At 37.4% G+C, this 22364-nt stretch overlaps 1 protein-coding gene across 2 annotated transcripts in view; it reads right to left on the bottom strand.

Annotated features, from left to right (window-relative positions):
- The window catches only part of AKAP6 (A-kinase anchoring protein 6), a 322203-nt gene that overhangs the window by 261141 nt on the left and 38698 nt on the right, over positions 1 to 22364 (bottom strand). For both annotated transcript variants that reach the window (XM_021402796.1, XM_021402797.1), the window contains one exon: positions 16349 to 16560. The gene's annotated coding sequence lies outside the window, so the exon portion shown is untranslated. The remainder of the gene's footprint in view (positions 1 to 16348; positions 16561 to 22364) is intronic.

The following is a 22364-nucleotide window of genomic DNA, read 5'->3' as shown; positions in this document are numbered from 1 at the left end:
TGATATTTAATTTTTCATTTGGGTCAGGTCAGAAATGCCACAAGAAAGAAGTCCCATATTACTTCATAATTTCCAAATGCAGAAAGTTGTAAAAAGAGAGTAAGAAAGTAGGACAAAGCTTCCCAAAAATTCACTTCCCAGATTGTTTTGAGGCCCAAATGAGAATTTAGGCTAAACCATATATCATTCACAGGATTTTTTTTCCACTTTTGAGAAGATTAATCAGTTTGAGATGACCAAGTATCTTGAAAAGACCAATATCTTTTTTTTGTATACATTGAAGTAACAAACTTCAAAGCTAGTGATTTTTACCCGCACTTCAATTTGTCACTTTGTTTTTAATTATGTCCTTGCATTTTTCTGTAGGAAACTGTCAGTAAAAGAGACTGAAACAGGTACTAACTTTATCATTATTTTTAATTATACAAATACTACATTTGTTTTTATGTTAGGAAGTGTTTTATTATGAAAAAACATTCCTAGAACTATCGATGATTTGGAATTAATGCAAAGAGGGAGATTTTTTTTCCTCTTTTTGAAAAGCTTAAGAAATGTTTGTGGGAGGAGCTGCAGACGCATGGCCAGTGCTGTATAGTTTTTGTTACTTCCAAGTCACTGTTAACCTCTCACAATCTATTGATCTCAACACAAATTTTTAGTCTCATTGCTAATCAGAAATTCCTCTCGTGGAGATCAGCAATAACTCACGAACCACAAATTGTTCTCCCGTATTCTTTAAAGTTTCATTTATCAACTTTTAATTGCAAGTCAGTGTTCTATGAAACAAGATAAAAACCTCCAAGATGTGTTAGCTTCGTACCAACATCTCTGAATATAGTAAAATTTTTATGTGAGGCATACAAGATATCTTTAAGAATCAGTTTCTAAAAGGTTGTAAAATTTTCAAACAAGGAAGTCTCTACAGAAAAATAAACTATTCAACTTTTTTCCCCACTTTCCTACTACTTTGACCAGCTATTATTATGATGCTTTACGGCACAGTCATTACAAGAGCTTTCATATTTATGTAAATGTCTGGTAAAAAAAAAAAAAAGTCTTCAGAAAAAATTCATTAAAGCTAGAAATTCAATGATTTTTTTTTCCAGTGTCATAAGATACAAAGAATCATGAATCAATTCCATCACATATTTCTGAAGGGAAAAAACTGAATTATATAAAATGCACTGAGATTATTTAGATATGACACATATCTGTTAATGAACCATTTGCAATAAGCTTTGTCATAAAAAAAGACTTTTTCAGTCTTGTTGTTAGCAATATTTCTTACCTTTGGAGGGATAACGATCTTTAAATTGCATCATGTCTAAATTAGAAATTTCCTAGATCTCAGTATAGTCTTTGGACAGTTGTACTAGTTATGCTTCTACTATAAACTTTGGGTATTAAGTCAGTACATATCTTCTTTGATGTCTTTTAACCATGAACAGATTTCAAGCTACTGAAAAAAAAATGTATTTTTCCCCAGAAAAAATAAGAAAAGCACTTGCCTACTATGCTTGCTTATGAAAATTGCTGAAAGATGCATGCCTAACCTATATGGTCTTCACAAAATAAAGCATACAAAATTGTGAATCCCAGTTTCACACACACAAAATGTCTGTTACATCACAATTCTAATTTACTTCTTTAATATCTGTTTTAAAGAGCTACTTTTATTGTGTGTAGCTTTATTAAGCATATTGCTGTGTTTGGGTTCATTAGATCACTACCGTGAATGATGATCTCCTTGTAATTCGGGAAAACAAATGCCTAATAAAGGATGCATTGATTAAACTGGGCTCCACACCAGAAGGAAGTTGCTAGTATTTTCAGAAAGCAACACAACAATTTGTATTAGTAGTTTGTGGTTTTGCAGATGCAAACAGCCTATTCTTTACGTTAAGTTTTTCCTTACTGCTAAGCCAGGGAAAATATTTATTTTATCACACTTCACTTTAAAATAACAGAACATTTCTTTAAGAAACATTTTTTATATGTGGAATGATTCTGGAATGAAGACAGAAACAAAGCTATTGTTTTATTATATAGACAGAATCATTAATAAGAAATAAGATAAGTGTGGTACAGATACATGGATTTTGTTTCATCTACTTCCACATTTATCCACTTAAATTTTGTTTTATTAATCTATGGCAAAGCATTCATACAGACAAAATTAATAGTGGAGAAAATACATGCAAGAGTAGATTCATTAGTTAACTGACTGAACACTCTCATAACATTCAGCAGAGGATCTGTCATTGTCAAAGAGTTTGTGTAATATCTTGGACTACCAAACACCTGTCTAAGCAAATAAAGTGAAGAACAGAGGACAGGGTTCCAAACGCAACCTGATTTTCAGCACTACTTGAATTTGTGTGCCCAATCATTTTAAACACATCATATCTTTGTCTTAAATACCGACAAGCAGAAAGGTTGCTAAATTATCTTTGTTATTTTTTGATATTTCTGAGAACAGAAAGCAGGCTTTTTCTGAATCTCAAGTCAATAATGCCATCATTTTAGCAGTAAGAAGTTCATATCATAAAGACTACTGGGTATATTTCAAAGAGCAAGATCCTTAGTTAACAACTGTCTACATCCACATCTTCCTTCTTTTCACTTAGAAGGATAGGTTTATTTTATGGCTTTAGTATTGTTCAGGCTTCAGTATGGTTTGCTGTTAACCTCTATAGCACAGATGGAGATTGCAATATCTTTCTGGGTGGCAATGATACACTGATCAACTTATTCCTAACTACAGATGACTCCAACAAATTGTTTTCCTAATGAATTAATTCAAACGTCTCCAAAAATCAATGAACTGTGGTGGAAACACCAAGATTTTATTATTTTTTTTTTTTACCTATAGCTATGTACTAAGGACTTACTATTAATTGTAAGCTTACTGCTGTGAGGGTATGTATACAGGCCTAAAAAGCTTTGTAATAGGATATTCAGCATTTCACTGCTAAACCATTCCTCCACATCTGGTCTAGCTTAGCACTGACCTAAAATATTACTGTATGAAAGCTCCTTTCTAAGTTATGCAAAATGAACCTACTTAGTCCAGTTTTTAAACTGAGGAAATATCCACATCACAAAAGAGCCATTAAAACATCCTGCAGAGCCTCCAAGGATTTAAGAAATGAGCTTGCTTAGCTAAAGTAAAATTTATTATTATGTTCTTAAACCGCTGCTGATTCATTTGCTGCATGTTCTAACTGTACTGGATAATGCCATTAAATATATTTTGTTGAGTACTGTACTTTAAACATGTTATATTTTTTCCCAATATTACTGGAAATAGTGCACCATACTCATTAGAAGGCCTCAGAGGAATTTGCAGTGTTCACGTTATTTTGACAGGAACTGAATGGAAGTTGGAGCCTTTAAACAGCATTTAACCTGTGGCCAGGCTGTTACCTCATTCTCCCTCAACTTGTTAAAGCCCACTTATAGAACCCGTGAGGTTGGCAAAGACCACTAAGATTATTTAGTCCAACTGTCCACCTACCACTGCTATTTCCCACTACTCACGCCCCTCAGTGCCACATCTCCACCAATTTCCCCCTCTTTAACTTGAGCTATTTGTTACCAAACCCTCTCTTCCTGCCATTTCTTCTCTCTGTAACCCTCACCAGCTGGGCTGCTCCCAACCACCTCCCTGCATTTTCTTGGCAGGGCAGCAGGGTGCCCCTAAATCACAAGCACACCCTGGGCAGACCATTTGCCTCTTCAATTCTCCCCTCTCCAAGCACACTAAAGGGATCGAAGGGAGGCAATATCGCACAGCAGGCTTCTCTTCAGTGCAGAGCCAGGAAAGAACTTCTCAGAGAGGAAGCATTTCATACCCTAACTCTTAAATTAAGAGGGAGTTTGAAGGCATCATCTGCTGTCACAGCTGGGAAGAATGTCAGAAGCCCCTTCTTCTCAGTCACTCAAGCAATTAGCTTCTGTATTTGGAGGAAAGGGCACACCTGAGACTGGGTCTTATTTCTTCGTACATACAATGTCATTTTCTCACAAATTATTTGAAACACGGCAATTCAGACAGACTCCACAAAGCTGAAATTCCCTGCATCTCTGAAAGAGAGAAAGTTCCCTTGCAGTCAGAGTACATTTGCACCAAGTTTTGGAAACAAGCTTTATTTTTTAAAAAAAAACCAAAGAATTTCATCTGTTAAGAACTGATGAATGACAAGTAAATTGTGATTTTAAAGGTCATATAGGAGCTCACATCACAGATCTGGAATATCCTCTCAAATACCTGCCAGCACAGTACATTCCTTTGCAGACCTGCACACAGACACGCACAGTACATGTTTTGGGGCAGGGAGGAGACAGTCAGGACTTCTGTATGCATCCTTGCATGACTTCATCTGCTAAGTGTCTCTTTCCAACAGTGTCAAAGAATAACAATAACTACAACAACATAACACCAATACCAAAACAGACCACAGTACTCTGATCGGTTTGTTTTCTTTGAGGATCTACAAAAGCAACTACTATTTAGAGGGCCTACTGCTGGTTTGTCTCAAGTGCAGCTGAACAACCTTAGCAGCTGAATCTGCTTTGTCGCTGCTGTCTGTGCTTTGTTATTAAACAAGACTTCATTCTCTGAGGCTATCATAAACTATGAATTTACAGGCATAATATAAGTTCATCATCATGCTTAACTCAAAAAAATCACTAACAACTGATGTGAAGCTTTCTTTCCTGTACAACAAGAAGCATTCATACTGCAATTTGGTATTGGAAATTTTTCAGTTTGAAGTGATAGCAAAATATCAAGAAGCATAGACCTGTGTAAAAGTCAATGAATTTTTGAATTTTACTTTAAAGTCACAGAAATCTTGCTTTTAGAAAATAAAGCCATGCATCTATAAATCTCTTGACACTTTCCTCAGAATTCTGGTATCTCTAGACTTCAAAGCTTGTTACTGTGTTTCAGAAATTGCAGCTAGAGACAGTACACTTCAAATTGGGTAAGATTGTGTCAAATAATGCGTGTTGCCTTCTTGAAAAATGAATTTTATACCCAGCTGTGTAATATTACTGGTGCTCAGTGAAAAGGGAAAGAGGACCAAGGTAGCTTCAAAGTCATCTTTTTGCTGACTTTTCTGGGCCATTCCGAACCAATTTAGAAGCAGACATGCTCACCATGGGTAATAACTAGACCAAACATCACTGAGCAGCTGTGTACCTGCTGCTGCTATGCAGCAGACTTTGCTCCTTCTAGCCTCAGCACAGCATTATTCTTAAGCGAGCTTATAGTCTTCCTCCTCATCATAGCAGGAAGACTCATCACATTGCAAAGCCTCGGAATCATTAAAGTACTCATGCCTTTTCAGCTCTCTCCCTCTTATTTAAAAAAAAAACAACAAAAAAGAACCACACCTATTTCTCAAAAGCTTACATTTTACTTGTACACTTTAAAAAAAAAAAATCACGTTTTCCCTGCTATGTTTCAATGTCTTCTAGATTTGCTTCTTGGAGACAAAAAGCTAATATCTCTGGCACACGCACTTGGTGAACTACTTGGGCGAATAGAAGAGTTATTAAAGTACTGCTTATTTCAATCCCTTTGAATCTAACTTTGATTCTGTGGCATTTCAAAGGTGCATTTCAGGAAAGATCATTAAAATGCTGCAAAAGAAGTGCAGCAAAAGGTGGCTGAAGTATATCTAAGTTTGAAATTTCTTGATTACAGATAATGCAAATATTCATAGAGGTTTATATTACAGAGTGCTTGATTTCTATGTGTAGATCATTTAGGATTACTTGTTCAAATTCCCTTCCGAAAATTGTTTCAATTTCTACTACATGTTTTACATTCTATTAAATTACTCATTCTCATATGTTCATTGAACACAGTTGCATTTCCTTTCAATCAAATAATATAAACTCATTTACTAAGTTAGTTGTAAAATAACTGATTAAAACAAAAGCTTGTTTACAAATTGTCTGAACATACAATGACAAAGAAAAAAAGATACATTTACATTTGGCCTTTTAATTACCAGTACATTTCTGTGTTAAACTGAAGTTGTAGATATAAAGATGCCCAATTTTGGTTTTAAGAAAACGGTTGAGTTTTGCTTGTGGTGCAGTTAGTAGCTATGAACCACCAGTATGATGTGGGAGGCTTAAATAGAGAGTGTTGTAACTCAGATGATGTGTTCCCTCACTTTCAGAAAACACTGGGGAAGGCTGGGGGGAAAAAAAAAACCCACACACTGTGCATCCTTGTCCAGGAGAAAACATTTTTAAGGATTATAGACATCTATTATTTCTTTTCTTAAAGGGATTTAATCTACCAAAATGATTATTCTCTGGGTTCTCCGCAGGGAGGAGGGGAATCCCAGACTTACTTCCACTAGATTGTTAGGATATGTTATCTTGCTAACACAACAATCCTCAAGCACCTAATATGAATCAGCCCAAGACAGGGCTAATTGTAAGCCCTGAGGCCTTTTCCAGTCTAAGAAAATATTGTTAAAAAAAACTAAGAACCCTGGCACACTAGCATATTTCCTGGCTCCAAATGCTATCAGGTTTCACTTTCAGAATTTATGATTTGCAGGTTGGATTCCAGGTTTGCTGTGATTGTTCATAATCTCTGCTTTAAGTGTGGTTCTCACGTGTCAATGAAAACATTAAGTGTATCAAGAAATGTTTCTCAGACCTTTATTTTATCTTTACAAGTTTGATTAGAATTTCACTGCCCAGAACCTGAACACATTAGGGATTAGTTAAAACCATGAGAAATTGGTTTGTGTAAACACTACCAAGAAGAAAAAAATAATTATCTTGCTTTATTTACATGTTGCACACATGTAATTAGTTTGGTTTTTTTTTTTTATAAAACTCAAAAGATGAAAATGGGAATCAAAGCTACATGCAAGTACATATGTCAAGGAAGACCAAAATGAATTTTAAACAATACAGGTTAACTGTGGGACCTACTTTAACTCTTAACCCTCTTAAGATGCCATTCTTGCCATACTCCCTGACAGTCTGGCACATAGAGCGAAAGCTAACATCCTTAGCTCACTTGACACTTACAGCTATTCTGGTTTCTATAAATATGTATTTTTGGACTGGAAAGTAAAGTCATCTCCAGAAACCAGGGATCAGCCTAATTCAGAACTGATGTTAGCTCTGTGTATCTTGCACCTCAGGTTAATGCATATCCATCAGTCATTACCTATTTGGGGTTGTTTGCTCTCTGACCAAAAATAACCTAGGATTTCATGAAGATCAGCAATAGGTGTTTCAGTGAGTCAGCAATCACCAAGAAAACAGCTTTTTGTGCAATACTTCTGTCAAGCCCTAACTAGGGAAAGGAGCCCTTCAAGATCACAGGAAAACCTCATGCATTTCCTTTCTTTTCCAAAAAGGAGTAAGTGCATTAAGGAGTGTTTCCTTTATCTCAGGAAAAAAAAAAAAATCCCCAGCTCTAGATTGCTTACTTTATATTTTCACATCTTACCTTCAGTACCCACATCCACCTGCACTTTGCCCATGTTTACTTGTGCCATTCTGGCTGCCATATCCTGCTTCAATACATGTATGCACACATGTACACACACATAGTTAAATTGATCATAGTGTCACCTAGCATGTACACAGCATAACATCACTTCCCTGACCAGCTGTTACTGTATATCATATTACAGCAAAATTCAAATCCAGGATGTTCTCTTACCAATTTCAGTACATTTTCATGAAAAATGTGGAACACATAGCAGCTGAGATCTTACCTCATCCAAACATTAATTTAGCAACGGTGTTCAGTGTAACTCACCACTCATGCCCTCAACGTGCTGACAATTATCTTTCTCCACATCGCCTAGGGATATGAGGGAACAAGGATTTGAGGTGGAGTTATCCCATTTGACCTAAGTGATTTTAAAAGTTACAGAAGTTTCACAGTTGGAATCAACAAATGAAACTAGAGTTCCAATCTGATTCAAAATGGCACTATGAAACTAAGAAAAGTTGATTACAAGGCATTCTGCATAATTCACAGAAAGCCAAAGAATTAAGGCTTTCAGTTTATTTAAAAGGTTACTTAATAAAGCTATTACATTGCAAATGGATGCTAAGTACTAGGAGGGTTAAAATTGTTTCCTTCTCAAAGAACAGTCAGCATTGTGGCCAACTTACTGTCCGCTCCTACATCATGCACAGGGCATATTGACTCTACCTTTTCCAGATGCAAGAAAAAATGAAAATGCTGTAATTCATTTTCCAAGTTATCAATACATAAGATCACCAGGAACTAAACTGGGGTGTTGCTGTTAAAGACATAATGAAATGCTAAGACAAACTTTTAAGAAGAAGCAAGGCCAGATGACATTCAGGAGCCATAAAATACACCCGGTGTATTCTAATGGCTGACCCTTAAAATGGCAACTGTCTTATCTGCTGTGTCATTGCCTTAGCAGCATACCCGAGACATCTTGAAACCTGACAGACAGTAGCCTTTTCTACATGAGGCTATGGGTTTTATGTGGGTTTGCTTGTGTGTCTCTTTTGTGTGGCAATCAAAAACAAATTTATTACTCTGATAAAATTTGGCATGTTTTGGGAGACTAGCAGTGCAGCTTAGAAGTGTGAGACAGGCATGTAATTGCTGATACAGAAGTACCTTGGCCAGGGAATTGGCCTCCTCAGCAGGAATAGCTGTTTCTACATATGATCTAACACACTTGAAAACTGTGAGTAACCTGCAGTAGTTATGTGAAACAGCTTCGAAAGAAGTACTTATCTAAAAACATTCTCAGCAGACCCCAGTTTACCAGTAGAGCTCAGCTCTGAAGTGCAGTTCTTCATGAAAGACAAAAGTGTTGAGAGAAGTCTTTCACTAATTTAGTCATTGCTAACTAGCATTTTGAGTTTCTTAAAGGCTCACCTTGCTATACCAGCTTAAAAAAACATCTTAATACAGCCTTCAGACATGACAATATCTGGCAGCTTTTTTTTTTTGTTTGCATTCACTGTAGAAGTTTTATCAGTCCTTATCAAACATTTGTCAGAAATCTGCATGAGGTTATCAAAAGAAGTGCAATACAAGTCACATGGTTCAACCTTATTTATCAGAGGGCTCAGTTACAAGCAACTAAGGTCGTACTTTGCAGTGCAAACAAGGGATTTATCCTCACATTCCAGCTTCCTATCTAAAGAGAATAATATTTCACTAGGCAAGTATTTTGCTCTTTGACTTATTTTTTTAAATCTATTTTGTTGAAATACCTTTTCTTACTTCCTTAGCAGAATTCTACAACAGCAACTTGTCAAGCGTAGGACAAGCACTTATCTAGCTGGTAGAAGGAAATACTGTTTTACAACTTAAACAAGTGTTCTACATTGTGTTTGCTTTCTTTTTGAGTAAGGGACGCATGTAACTTTTTCCTTTCTGTTACCAACTAGGAAGAAGTTTAATCTTCCGACAACGAAGCGGTGGATTTTTAAAACTGTTTAAAACCAAACAAATAATAAGCTCAATGTTTGCCTAGAACAACTGGAAGCAGGTTCTCCACTGTTGAAACACTAGAACAACCCCAAGCTAATCACGTTACAGTGCACCCTAATTTAGAGAAGGTAACAAACATTGTCTCAAGCCCCTCAAGTTTCTACACACCTACAGTATGAGGTAGTCTTATCCATAAAACTAGAAAAAAATAGAAAGGGTCAACACCCAGAAAAAAAACAGGAATAAACATAGGAAAATACAAAGATAAAAAGAAAAAATATTCTTCCGATTGAAGTACTACACTAGAAAAAAGAAAAATAGCTTCTTCTCCCCATCGTGCCTGATGTTTTTCAAGAAACTTGGGCAAGTTACTTAATCCTTAGAACAGACATTCCTCTTTAAAACAATTTCTCTTTTTAAACTAATTATGAAATCTATTCAAAAAAGGGATCAGAATTTCAAATATATATATACACATACACAGCTCCTAAAACCGCACAGGTTCTATTCAAATTTCAATGAGATACCTGAATCGCTTTGTTTTAAAACACAGTAATAAATCCAACATCCCAAAAGTTCTCTATTTAACTTTTCATAAACTACTTTTTAAGAGACAGTCTAGCAGAAATGTTTTTGTTTTTTTTCCCCTCTACAGTGAGGGATTTAAATAAAAAAAGAATGACAGCTGGATGTAAGAGACTGATTATAGGAGAAACATTCAGGAACAGAAGGCTGAAGAAGCAAGATGCAGAGGAAGTCAATATGCAATAGAATTGAGCAGGAGCTGAAAATAAGAAGTGAAACTCTAACATAATGTGCAAAGAGGAGTTACAGAGGTGGAATGAATTTTAATATCGAAGAAGAGACAGCTTCAAGTTTTTAATCCAATAAGAATATGATTTGAAAGTGACACACTGTCAACGGTTTACAGGCGTTTGGCCCGGTTCCATGACAAAGGGGACGGGGGACCCACGGGCCCACGCCCTGGAAAAAGGGAAAAGGGGAAAAGAGTAAGGAGATGGCCCTGAGAGCAAAGAACAGCGGCAACAATCTGAGGAGAAACAAATTTACTAAATAAAATATCAGAATGCAAAACAATACGCTATAATACAATATAATTACAATTTAAGCTGATAAATCCAATACAGAGAGAGAGAATATCCCAAAATCAAGGTAGGCCTTACTGTACTACCGACGATAAGACGGCTGCCAAGACAAGAGATGGCGGAAAAAGGGACGAGGTCTCGTGATCTGCAAGTTTTTATACTACGAGCTTTTATCTTTTCCCTCTGGCTGGAAAATGGTAACAGAGGAGCAAAGTACCATGGGGAATGTAGTAGTCCTTCTCTTCTGAGAACCAGGTACATTCACTACATGATGTTATGATGTGGAGTACCAATAACCGAAAATCATAAAACCATGACACACACCAAGAAAAAAAACAACAAAAAAGTCACACACCAAAAAGTCACAGCAAAGAAAAAACAGAACTTGCTCTCTATTCAGATACATGCCTCTTATTTTATTCATACATGAAGTTGGTACACAATTCACATTATTCTTTGACAGTTGATGAAGCAGCTTTGTCTTCATCCTAATCCTGAAACTATGTCAACAATCAGCTTACAATCAGTATGGGGCACCTCTTGAAATAGAAAAATGTACATGTTACCATTAAACTGAAATGAGAACTAGTTATTGCAGCTAGTTTGCTTTCTCACATGAAAGCCATGGCTTTCTTCGGTACAACCTAACTTTATCAAAGGTGGTCTTTAAGTGTGTCAGCTTCCAAAAGACACTGTACCATGGGTGTTGAGAAATCTATTTCCTAGAGCTATTTCCTCCTAGAATTCACTCTCAGGAGGAAGATCTCTGCCAAAGAGAGCATACATTTCTAAACTATAGACAAAATAGATACGCGTGTATACCTGAGATGCATGAGGAAGGTATTTGGCGTGCCACAGCTTCAGGACACCAGCTTTCCTGAATCCATGCTCCACCTTGCAGATACCTGACAGCCACACAAAAGGTCTCCCCTGTTTCCCCAGCTGTCAGCCACTGGAGTGCTGACTGCTGGCCCTGGGTGCTCTCAGCAGTTCTAGAAGACAGAGTTGGCAAAGATAGTAAAGCATTTTTACAGCTCACAAGATTCATCCTCCAACCCTAGCTTTGAGACCAATGCTTTCCATAGGACACAAAAACTACCCCACAGCCTGGGAACACTTCACTTACATTTAAGAAAAAAAGTCTTAGTTCCGAGGTGCTTTAGAGACATTCATTCACCAGAGGGACAGCCCTTTGTTGACTGGCACAGTGACTGAGTACTGGACAAGAAGCAGGAGGAGATGCACTTCAGCCAAGCTGGCCAGGGCAACCCTTCATCTGACATGTGCCATGAGAAGTGAGAGTTCACACAGAGCAGAGGATTCCTGGCTTTAAATGTCTCGTTTGGAAGTGCCAGACGCTGTAAACCACACAGAACTGATTTTGACCTTGGAGTGATGCAAAGCTGAGTCAGCCTTGCTGGGATTCAGAACACACAAGAGTTTAGACATTTGAAACTTCAACCACAAAAGAGGAAGGGGGAAACTATCTTTGAGCAAGTAGTTTTACTTTTCTCTACCACCACCCTTTCCTTTTCTTCATGAAGAAGATATTTTCTGAAGGCATTTTGGGAATTAGAAGCCTTTTGATTCAGGAAAGCACATTTTGGTAGTAAATAACTTTGCTGAGGACCTCTCTGATGCACTGCACCTATCAATAGCATAACTATTTATGTAGTAAAAAGCCACTATGACCATTTCAAGCCAGTACATGGATTTATATCACACCTTCTATGCCTGACTTGATAGATGTGAAGGGAAGGAAGGGTGGGGGGAGGAGAGGAAGACAGTGCTTTTATTTTAGAGTCAATAGAAAATGATAGATACAAAGCCAAACATGAGAAAGAAAAATGTCCCCCCCCCCCCCCCCCAAGACTTTAGATAACTGAATAATAGCATAGGTGCCCAGCCAGCAAACAAGGGATAGAGGGCCTTTAAACCATGGCAACATAAAAAATGTCTATATAAGAAAAATGTTAGAGTTAGAAGCACAGCTGTAGTTTCTCCTTCCCCTATGCTGAAGCCTGCAGAAGCTGAGAAGCACAGGGAGGTGGCTGCCTCCTCCAGGGGAATGCTGGCTCATGACCATGACAACAGACATGGCTGTCCATCCACACACCCTGCTCCCCACTGCACAAAGCAGCAATCCAGGCTCCTCTGGATCTCCAGCCAACTCAGCTTTTTCCTCTCATTCCTTCTCATCCTGTGTCAGAAAAAACCTGGCCCAGCCCAAATGGCTTCTGATAGGAGCAACAGACACTATTTTCCTTACTTGCTGCTACTGGAATATTCCGTGATGTGTGGCTCCTTTCAGCAAAAGGGCAAAGCAAAAGGTGCCTTTCTCCCCCCTTACCAACTGAAACATTGACATTCAGACATAAATTAGTTGCAAGATGATCCTTTAAAGTCACCTTTCAAATTGTATATCATTAGTTTTATCCTACTGATGCCAGTATAATCTCATTAGTGCACAGACACTTCATTACATGCACAGGCCAAACTTGCAATGCAAAATATAAATGTAATATTTCAAAATAGAATTGTAACACATTTCACTATATTATTGTGTTTAAAAGAATGAAAAATTAACTCAGACATTCTGGCTAGCTGTACCTTTTCCTAAAGCTAGTAGCATTCAGAAGGAAAAAACACCACAAGAAAAAAAAAACCACACACACGCCAAGCCCAAAATGCTGTCAGAATTTCTGCCATGACACAGCAGTAATTTTTACAGAAGAGTATAAGTTAATAAAACATAGCACATGATTTTCTGTTAAATTATTTTGAAGGAAATATTTCACTATCATTTTGGAAGGCCACTCGATCTAATAAATGCCTCAGCACTTCTGAGGAAGGACTCCTATAGTTTGACAGGGATGAGTTTCTGGACACAGACCCACTCCAGATCCATGGGGTTGACACCTACCCAGCACCATTCTGCTGCTGCACAACACAAAGAAGATAGAGCCTAGAGCACAGGGTTTCCTCAACTTCAGAGAAGGATGACTGCTTCCTTCCATAGAGGGTATGCTCTGATCCCTGTTCAGGAGGTTTTGCGTTGCTGTGTGCTGACAAAACAAATCCACAAAGCATTAAAACTGTACCAACTTCCATTGCTGGAGTTAGGTTTTGCCATCCCACAACTGTTTCGGGAGGAATCAAGCTTCTGCTTCTCTCTCCATGCAGTTCCAGGCTATGTAAGAAATATTTAATTGATGTTATGCTAAAGAATTTTATCATAGCAAAGATTAAACACTAACATCCTTTCAGTTCATGAATTTACATAGATATCCAACCACATGTCAGTATAAAACTGCATATACAAAGAAGTCTATCAGATCAAGGCATCCAAATTCAGTGACTTTAAGGAGGACGACATGTATTTTCAAGATGTTTTACTTTCGGTAAGGATTATTCAGTAAATCCAGCAGTGGAACAAAACCTAAAGCAACATAGCTTGACTATTGCTGAATACTGTCTCACACAATTGTCCAAATTATGAATATATCTAAACAGGAAGCAAAACTGTATTACATCTGTACTGTTTCTACATTCAGCCATAGTCTGACTCAGGCAATCAGGTTTACAATTCACAACAAAGACCCTCTTCATCACTTCATACTCCTCCAGGTCCTCATATACAGACCTCAGTGAAATAGTTGGGCCTGTAAGAAAATACTTCCTGTTCATTTTTAAATTGAGGCACTGTGCTGAAGTCAGAATTGGCAGAGATGTTCACTAAAACACTAGTAATGTCATCACAGCTCCAGTATCAGTGAGTGTTTCCCAGGGCAAACAATGCTGTGAGAGAAGGGAGTGGTATAGAGTAACAGGTACTTTACAATTTTTTTTTATACATATATATATAGTTAGGAAAAGAACATGGTATTCTTTTTCATTATTAATAAGACGAAAAGCCTACACCAGAGACTTCATAGCAGACCATGCGTTCACAAGTACCATCAGAAGTCTTTCCTCATTGTTCCCCCTCATTTTTGTCTTGTGATAATCATGTCATATGTAAAATCTAACAAAATGCACTGATATTAATAATGGAATAATACTTCATCCAAGCATGTCTTATGATGGCTCCTTATGAAACGGTCCCTAAAGCTGCAACATAAATGTGTTGCTCATCAGCTCCCTTGTGATTCCAGCCATCCCACCCTTCCCCTTGCTAACTCACGCCTTCCGAGTTTGCCTGATCAGAGTACCACGAACACAGGGGATCGCTACTTTCATAATGTAAAATGCCTCACAGATAAAGCAACATAATTATAATGTTCATTTACAAACATTTGTTGTGTTTTTTAATAGGGGAGGGGAAATAAGCATACTCAGATCATGGTGAAAATAGCCTATGAGATGCAATGCAGCTGTCTAATTAAAATATAGGAGCTCCATTCCAGCTTTGCCAGATAAGCCCATCATATCTATCCCTGTGAAGGGTAATCAGATATCATTATACTTACAACTCCATACTTTATCAAGTATAAGTGACCAAAAACAGAAATATAGACATCAGTAAAAGATTAGTAGTTTTTTTTTTTCCTTGATGCACTTTTCAAATAAGATACATGGGCAGAACAGAGCCAGAGACCACTCCCTAATTCCTAGTGGACATATTGATCAATTAAAATGACATGTGTCTGGTCTTTTCTTTGCTTCTAACAGCAAGCAGCTGAAAGATCAAACCTTTCAAACATGCAAAACCAAACAATTAACAATGTTATATGTCTTCCAGCAAAATTAAGTTTAGCAAAAACAGTCTGGCCTCCAAAAGTGAGATATTAATATAAAATAAATGAATGTAGGACATTGCAAAGAGTTTCTAAATAGTATATGCATGTTCCTAACCAATTCACTAAATAAAAGATGCACATTTTCTACCCACTATAGGCATGGAAGCCTTTATACTTATGTATATTCTTATTTTGCAAACAGCAAAAGCCCTCAGAATGTCTGAATCTTTGGCTACACCTTTTACTGCAGTTGCAGCAGGAGGGAAAAAAAAAAAAAAAAAAAAGGACTTGTTTTCCTTCCAGTAAAGGATAGATCTGAAATGCACTACATTCATGTTAAAGACCATTATAAAAACAGAAGAAAGGAAAGAAACAGTTGAAAAGCTAAAAGCTACTGTACTTGCAAAACAGCTGGTTATTGTCTGACAGTTATATCTTTTTATTTTTATTTATTTATTTATTTTTTAAGAATACTAGCAGAAATAGGGTAACATCACACCATGTTTTAAATTAATACAGTGCCAGCTGTTTGTTCAACACTGGTTCATGAGGTATTTTCTGTGCTATTTGGGTATGGAAGGCCACTGAAAATAAATATGTTATATTACTGTTATAAAAATACAGTAGGTCAAAAGAAGAGCTGCGTATAAAAGAAATACTTAAAGATGCACAGAAAAGAATGAGCTACCTTTACAGCATAAAAAGGTAAAACAGTTATTCCTTCCACTTAAGCATATCAAACTGTAGCAACTTCAATTGGGTTGTGAAATTTAAATACATTCTCTTCAAATCTTCAGAGTATTATCTCAAATACAAAGACAAATCTAAATATTCAGATTGAATGCATTTTCTGTAGGCCTTTGTCTTAGCCTATCAGCCTGAAAAATAATATTTAGGCATGCAGCATCTTTTCTCAGAATGATTTTCACAAGGCAAAACCCACACATTCTCATATTAGGAAAGCCTTATAAAACAGGAAAGATAACGGTGCAATTAAGAACAGCACAATATTTTGCACTTACCATGTCCAGTTCAAATCATCCTCTTTTGATGTTTACAGCACATCTGTAGGATGCAATACTAGGAGGTGCCTTGTGTGACCTGCTGCATGATGCTGTGACATCAGTTCAGATGATGCAGCTCATTATGGGAAAGACTGCTGTTGCTATGGCAACAGAGATGTGATACGAATCCTTACTGCATTTCCAGGGGAGCCCGAGACAATACAGGAGCCCTTTAAAGAAACAGACAATATGCAAACAGGCTTTTAAAGTACTGTGCCACAGATTTTAGAGTCCATGTTCAAGTAAATGTCTTTTACCAAGCACTGCTTTAGACAAATTATTCCAGCATGGCAATACAGAATCAAGATCTATGCACTATACACTACTTTTATATTTAAAACTTAATATTATCTTCGTTAATCTAAGAACAAATCTTACAAGCTAAAATTCTTTACCATTTAAGAGAACTTTATTTAAAATAAACAGTAGTATGATTTTTAACACCAGGGCTGCACGGACAATAGCTATTCTACAGTATTTTAAGAAGCACACATATTTACCCTGCCCCACCCTACTCCTACAGCTAATCTGTCATTTTAAAAAAATATCTCGTTGCCAAGGAAAAAACACACTTAGTACTCCAAAACGATCAGATTTCACACTGTTGAGTGAGTAACAATAAGCTTTTTTTGGTTGCTTTTTTTTTTTTTTTTTAAGGAAAAAAAGGCTTTTTATTCACAGGAGTATAAAGAAGTTTCTAGCCAACCAAGCAGAAATCTCCTTATCATTTTTTTCAGCTGTAGGGTGACCTGTGCTACCATCTGCATGCTGAGTAGCCAGGCTTTCATCTGCCCATCAAGCAGACAGTCGAGTGGAGATCGAGCTGTGGGCAAGCAGCGGGCCCAGTGGGCCACCGCCAGGCCCCAGGGCCCAGCATCAACTTCCAGCAGAAAGGCCCCTCCTCAGAACCTGTTCCATGGGCCAGGACAAGGCCTGCACACCTCACCTCTGGCAGCTCACAGTGGTGAAAAGAGAAGGAAAGGTCATGAACGAGTATTAAGAGTTGTCTGGAAATTAAAATTCACACCCAAAGAGGAACCAGCACATTTTTGGCTATTTGCCAGTTCTACTCGGATGAGAAACATTTCTGGCAAAAACTGCTTTTCCCAAGCTGTGAAAATCCCTTCTACACGGTAGGAAAAGAAAAAATACACAAAATGCCAGAGCCTATATTCTTTATATGCTGAGGCCCAGGGTGAAACAAAAGCCTGACCTGAACTAAGAAGCCTCAACATCCTGAAGATGTCAAATAAACATGTGCGTCACTAATGGAATTAAGTGCTTTAGACAAACTTCAGTCTATAAGTAAAAAAAAAGTCTTTGATTTTAGAGGAAACCATCTGAAATAATTATACCTCTTCCCCTTCAACTTACCTTTGAGAGAAAAGATGGCATTCATATGTATTGAATAATGGATTAAATACTAAGCTTCTCTAACAAACTTTGGAAAAACCTCCTCACCCTGTATATTCTCATGCTTAACACTTCCTCTTCTAATATTAATCCTATGTCAGTACAAACACAACAATACAGCTCTCGAGCTGACTCAACAAATCAGATCTACCGATTCATGATAAAGTTCTACTCGCAAGAGCAATAGTGAATTTATTTCTAGATTTTTGAACATTTAAAGCTTTCTTAGGCCCTTTAGGATATTATCCACAATTTAGCTGAAGACAACATGACTGAAATATGATTTAGACTGGACTGCCATGAAAGTTAGGGAATGTCATCAAAACTTAATAAAATTTACAGTAGGCTGTGTCATACCACCCAAATAAAAAGCAACTTTCTGAAACTCATGTAAAGGAACTAATTCTCTGAAGAGCTAAACACTGTTTAATACAATTTTTAGTATTTTTACTGCTATGGGAGCATTGAATGAAGCCAGCAAGCTTCTGTTTGTTCTTAGGAAAGAAGTGAGATCCAGGATCATCCTGAGATCTGGGAGTAATCACCAGCTGATCTGACAGCTCTGACCCACCCTGCACCAACATGGCCTGAATCCAGTAGCTGGTGGAGCGCAACCAGTGTGGAGAGCACATGAGGGAAGCATGCATTGGGTCAGCCCCACTTGTAGCCAGACCCACTCCAGCCAGGATCCCACTCCATCCTAGCTTTATTTCCAGACCAACATCCAGCTGCATAGCTTCTATGGAGCTTTCCTTGTAGGGTGAAGTAGGAGCAGAGATGACATGGCAATGACGGTGAATGGGAAAGGAGTCAGACAGCAGCAAGGAAAATATTAGAATATTTTTCTAAAGATTTCTGCCTATTTGCTGTTAATTACAGACTGTATGAGTCTGGGTATCCACATATGCAAATGACAATACGGAAATGGAGACAAAATTATAGTGATTTTCCTGACTTTGGGCTGTTTGACATTCTTTAAATAGCAGCCTGTTTTGTGGTATATTTCAACCCCCTCAAAAAATATTCATAATGAGCCAAAGCCTGTCAGATTGCATGCAAGACAGCTGCAACAGGAGGGCCCCAGACAGAGCACGAACGAAGGATTTTTAGCCCAAACATCATGAAAACTTCGTTTGTAGAACTGGGAATCTAGAGGAAGAAAGCTCAATCTCACTGCTCCAGCTGGATTTCCCCCCACCCCATAAAAGGAAAAAAGAAAAAAAAGTGAAGACTAACCACCCAGCCCAGGACTGACGTATTTAAAAACTATGCTTTAAAACTGCTTTTCATTCCTACTCCTACTGGTTTCCCAAAACAGGAGATGGAGACAAAATACAACTCATTATATCACCACATGGACACAGTGATCATTTTGATGCATCCCCACTAGGTTTCCAAGTCACAAGCACTTTCCAAGTCACACAAGGCTTCAAATACACCTTTTTATATCAAAGTAGATATCATCCTAATTTCAGTCATAACAACACAGGTTGGGCATTACAATAGGAATCTAGAGCAAGGTGTTTACCACATCCTTCTTCTCCAGTGCAAGTCACAATCCATTTGACCCTTGCCCCCATTGCAACCCTCTGATCTGAAGGGCAGAAGTTTGCTTGATTTTCACCTGAAAGGAAGAAGAGTTCCATCTAATACTGCCATTGTTTTTTCCTACTATCAATTTATTCAGATAATGATGTGTAGCACAATCTGCAGTACTTTTCAATAAGCCACCCTTTGCCATAGTAGTAAGCACTGCCTTAACTTTATCAAGTTCTCAAGTTCTGTTTTCCCCTCAGTAAGATCAGTAATAAGCCAGGGCCAAATCCTACTATGACTTATCTTCTATTTAACTACGTTCAGGAAAATGAGTTAAGAGAAAACTCAGCTAAACAAAGTAAAATGTCATCATCTCTACAAAAATCCAGATGTTTCCTTTTGTGGCTTTCACCCCTCCAAACGGAAGGTGATGTTTGCTTACCTTTTACCAGCTATACTCTACTCAAATAGTCAAGAGAGAAATGGGAAAACACATTGAAGTACAAGCGGACCAGAACCACATACCAGTTTCTATGTGAGTATGGGGCCCCTTGCTCATCCTGAATCATAACCCACAGATTTCCCTATTTACAAGATGAACATTTCACACTTGTTACTACAACCTGAAAGGGAACGGGGTCACCGATTTTCTACCTGCACTCTGGTCTCCATGGATGCCACTAGATTAAAGGTTGAAAAGTCTTTTTGTTTTCCCTAAGCAAGGCTGCCTTGCTTCATCTTTTGAGGGTTAATAACTTCGTAGGCAACAGTGCACTTGTTTCTGTCTCAATAACAAGAATGCACCTAGTATAAACATCTGATACTTGCTCTATTCAGAAATCCCCTTCAAGAGTTAAGAAAAATAAAAGTGGTCAAGAGCATAAAATAAAGACAACGAGAGCCAGATAGTTTTATTCATCCCATTTCTACATCCACATGTAGATAGAATAAAATCTTTTCATTTCATCTTACACTATATTTAATCATGTCTCAATGTATTGTGCCAGAAAGCAAGGCATCATCTCCATTCCCAGCACACTGAAAGGGTACAGCAGGGATGTGAGTAATGGGACACTTCTGCTAGCCACTAATGAGCTCTTGTTCTTCAGATAGAGAAACAAATTTCAGGTGTTTTGGTCTTGCTCTGGACCAAATACTACAGTGTTAGAACACTGCAGGGAATACAATATTGTATATTAGTAACAGATTTCATTGTATTCCAATTTCCTTTGGTCTCATGACCTCAATCACCCCAGAATTATATTATAACGAGAATAAAATTGCCCTAGAAGGTCATCATCTTATTAAATATAACAGTTGTCTTTATTATAGCCATATCTATTAAATATACCCCACTACATGCATCTTTCAGTTTCATCTCCACTTATAACAGTCTGAGGTAAAATTGAGACCCGATCACTTAATGTCTTGAATATTGCAAAATCCTTCACACCCACAATCAATTTCAGCCCTTTGCATTCAAAATATCACTAATACATTCATTTGATTCATTTTACAGTGAGCTTTAAACCCGGTAAAATTCTCTTTCCTATTTGCACTTCAAGCACTCTAGAAGACTACACAATTTCATCTTGCTACTCCTACATTTTGCTCTGCCAATAACTTCGTAGCCTGTTCCTCTTAAGTTAACTTCCTTTCTGCACACTCTCCTACCAACACAAATATACCTATATGAGAAACTGGTAATGGATCTTAATCTTCATTTACCTTATACTAGCATTAATATTCTCAGCTACAACCCTAATGGTAAGAAACCAGGAAGAGATAAAAGAAAAGCAACAAAAAACAAGCTGATCAGCCAATTACCATCACCGATTGGTTTATATGCTAAACTTGGCCAACATGTTCTAAAACATCTTATTCCTCTACTCCCAGTCAGTGATGTTCCTCCCCAGTTATTTCATACTTACATTAAGTACTGCAGTGTAGGAAAAACAGGCTAATGGCGTAAGTGCAGTACACACTAGAGACTGCAAAAATCCATGTGAAAAGCTGAATAAGCTTTTTGGCTTCACGTTGCTGGATTTAAACCGCTATTTGTTCTTCAATAGGCTCATTTTAACTCAGATCAGACATACTCATGTCAGCTGCTGTTTTTTCACTATTACACTAAAATTTTAGTTTAGATTAAAGCTAAGTCACTTACAGTACATACATACACAGATGCTAAAACACAGCATGATTCTCTACACTAGTTAAACAAGAATTTTTAGAAACTGAAGTCATCAGTCATTTAACAATGAATATTCCTTTAATAGAGTTAATGCTTTCAAAACCTCTATTTACAGCAACGCTGCTTTAATCTTTCATAGCCTCTTTTTTAAAACCTAGTTCAGCATTGAGTGAATTACAATTAAGTATTTAAACATAGGTGGCAAAAAAATTCTGGCTACCAGAGTGATAGAATACAGAATTAGGAGGTTAAGAAAAAAACAGAAGGAAGAACATGACAAGAAATATCAGATTAGAGGTTGCTGCAAGATGCTAAAACTCATATATAGCAAAAGTAATAAGCACAAGTAGAAAATATTTCATTATACTTTCAAGAAGTTAGTGCTATACATAAATTTGATAACCACAGATAAAGAGATATTGAGAGAAAATGCAGATTAGGCCCAACAGCACATTACAAGCACCACTCAGCACATTGCAACCTCATATTGACTAGCTTGAGTAGGAGGCATCAGCAAAATGAAGAAACCTCGCATTCCAGTCATTCACATTTTTGTTTAAGTGACCAAGTGAACCACTTGCTGGAAGACAAAAAGTCTGTAGATTTTCACTTGAAGATGCCAACCACTGTCTCAAGTAAAAAGCTATAACCTTGTATTTTTCTCACCTTGACTGCTGGGTGAGAACTAGCAAACAGATTAATTCTCAGACAATATATCAAGCAGACAAGATGGCTGTGCCTAAACTAGATGTGTACATTGTCCTCAGAACATACCATTGCAGTCCTATTACATTTCTTTTGCAGTTCTGTGCAAGGCATTAGTATTAGCAT

The sequence above is a fragment of the Numida meleagris genome, chromosome 6, assembly GCF_002078875.1.
Source record: "Numida meleagris isolate 19003 breed g44 Domestic line chromosome 6, NumMel1.0, whole genome shotgun sequence".
Lineage (NCBI taxonomy): Eukaryota > Metazoa > Chordata > Aves > Galliformes > Numididae > Numida > Numida meleagris.
The sequence above is the reverse complement of the archived record's forward strand: the minus strand, read 5'-3'. Positions and strand labels throughout refer to the sequence as shown.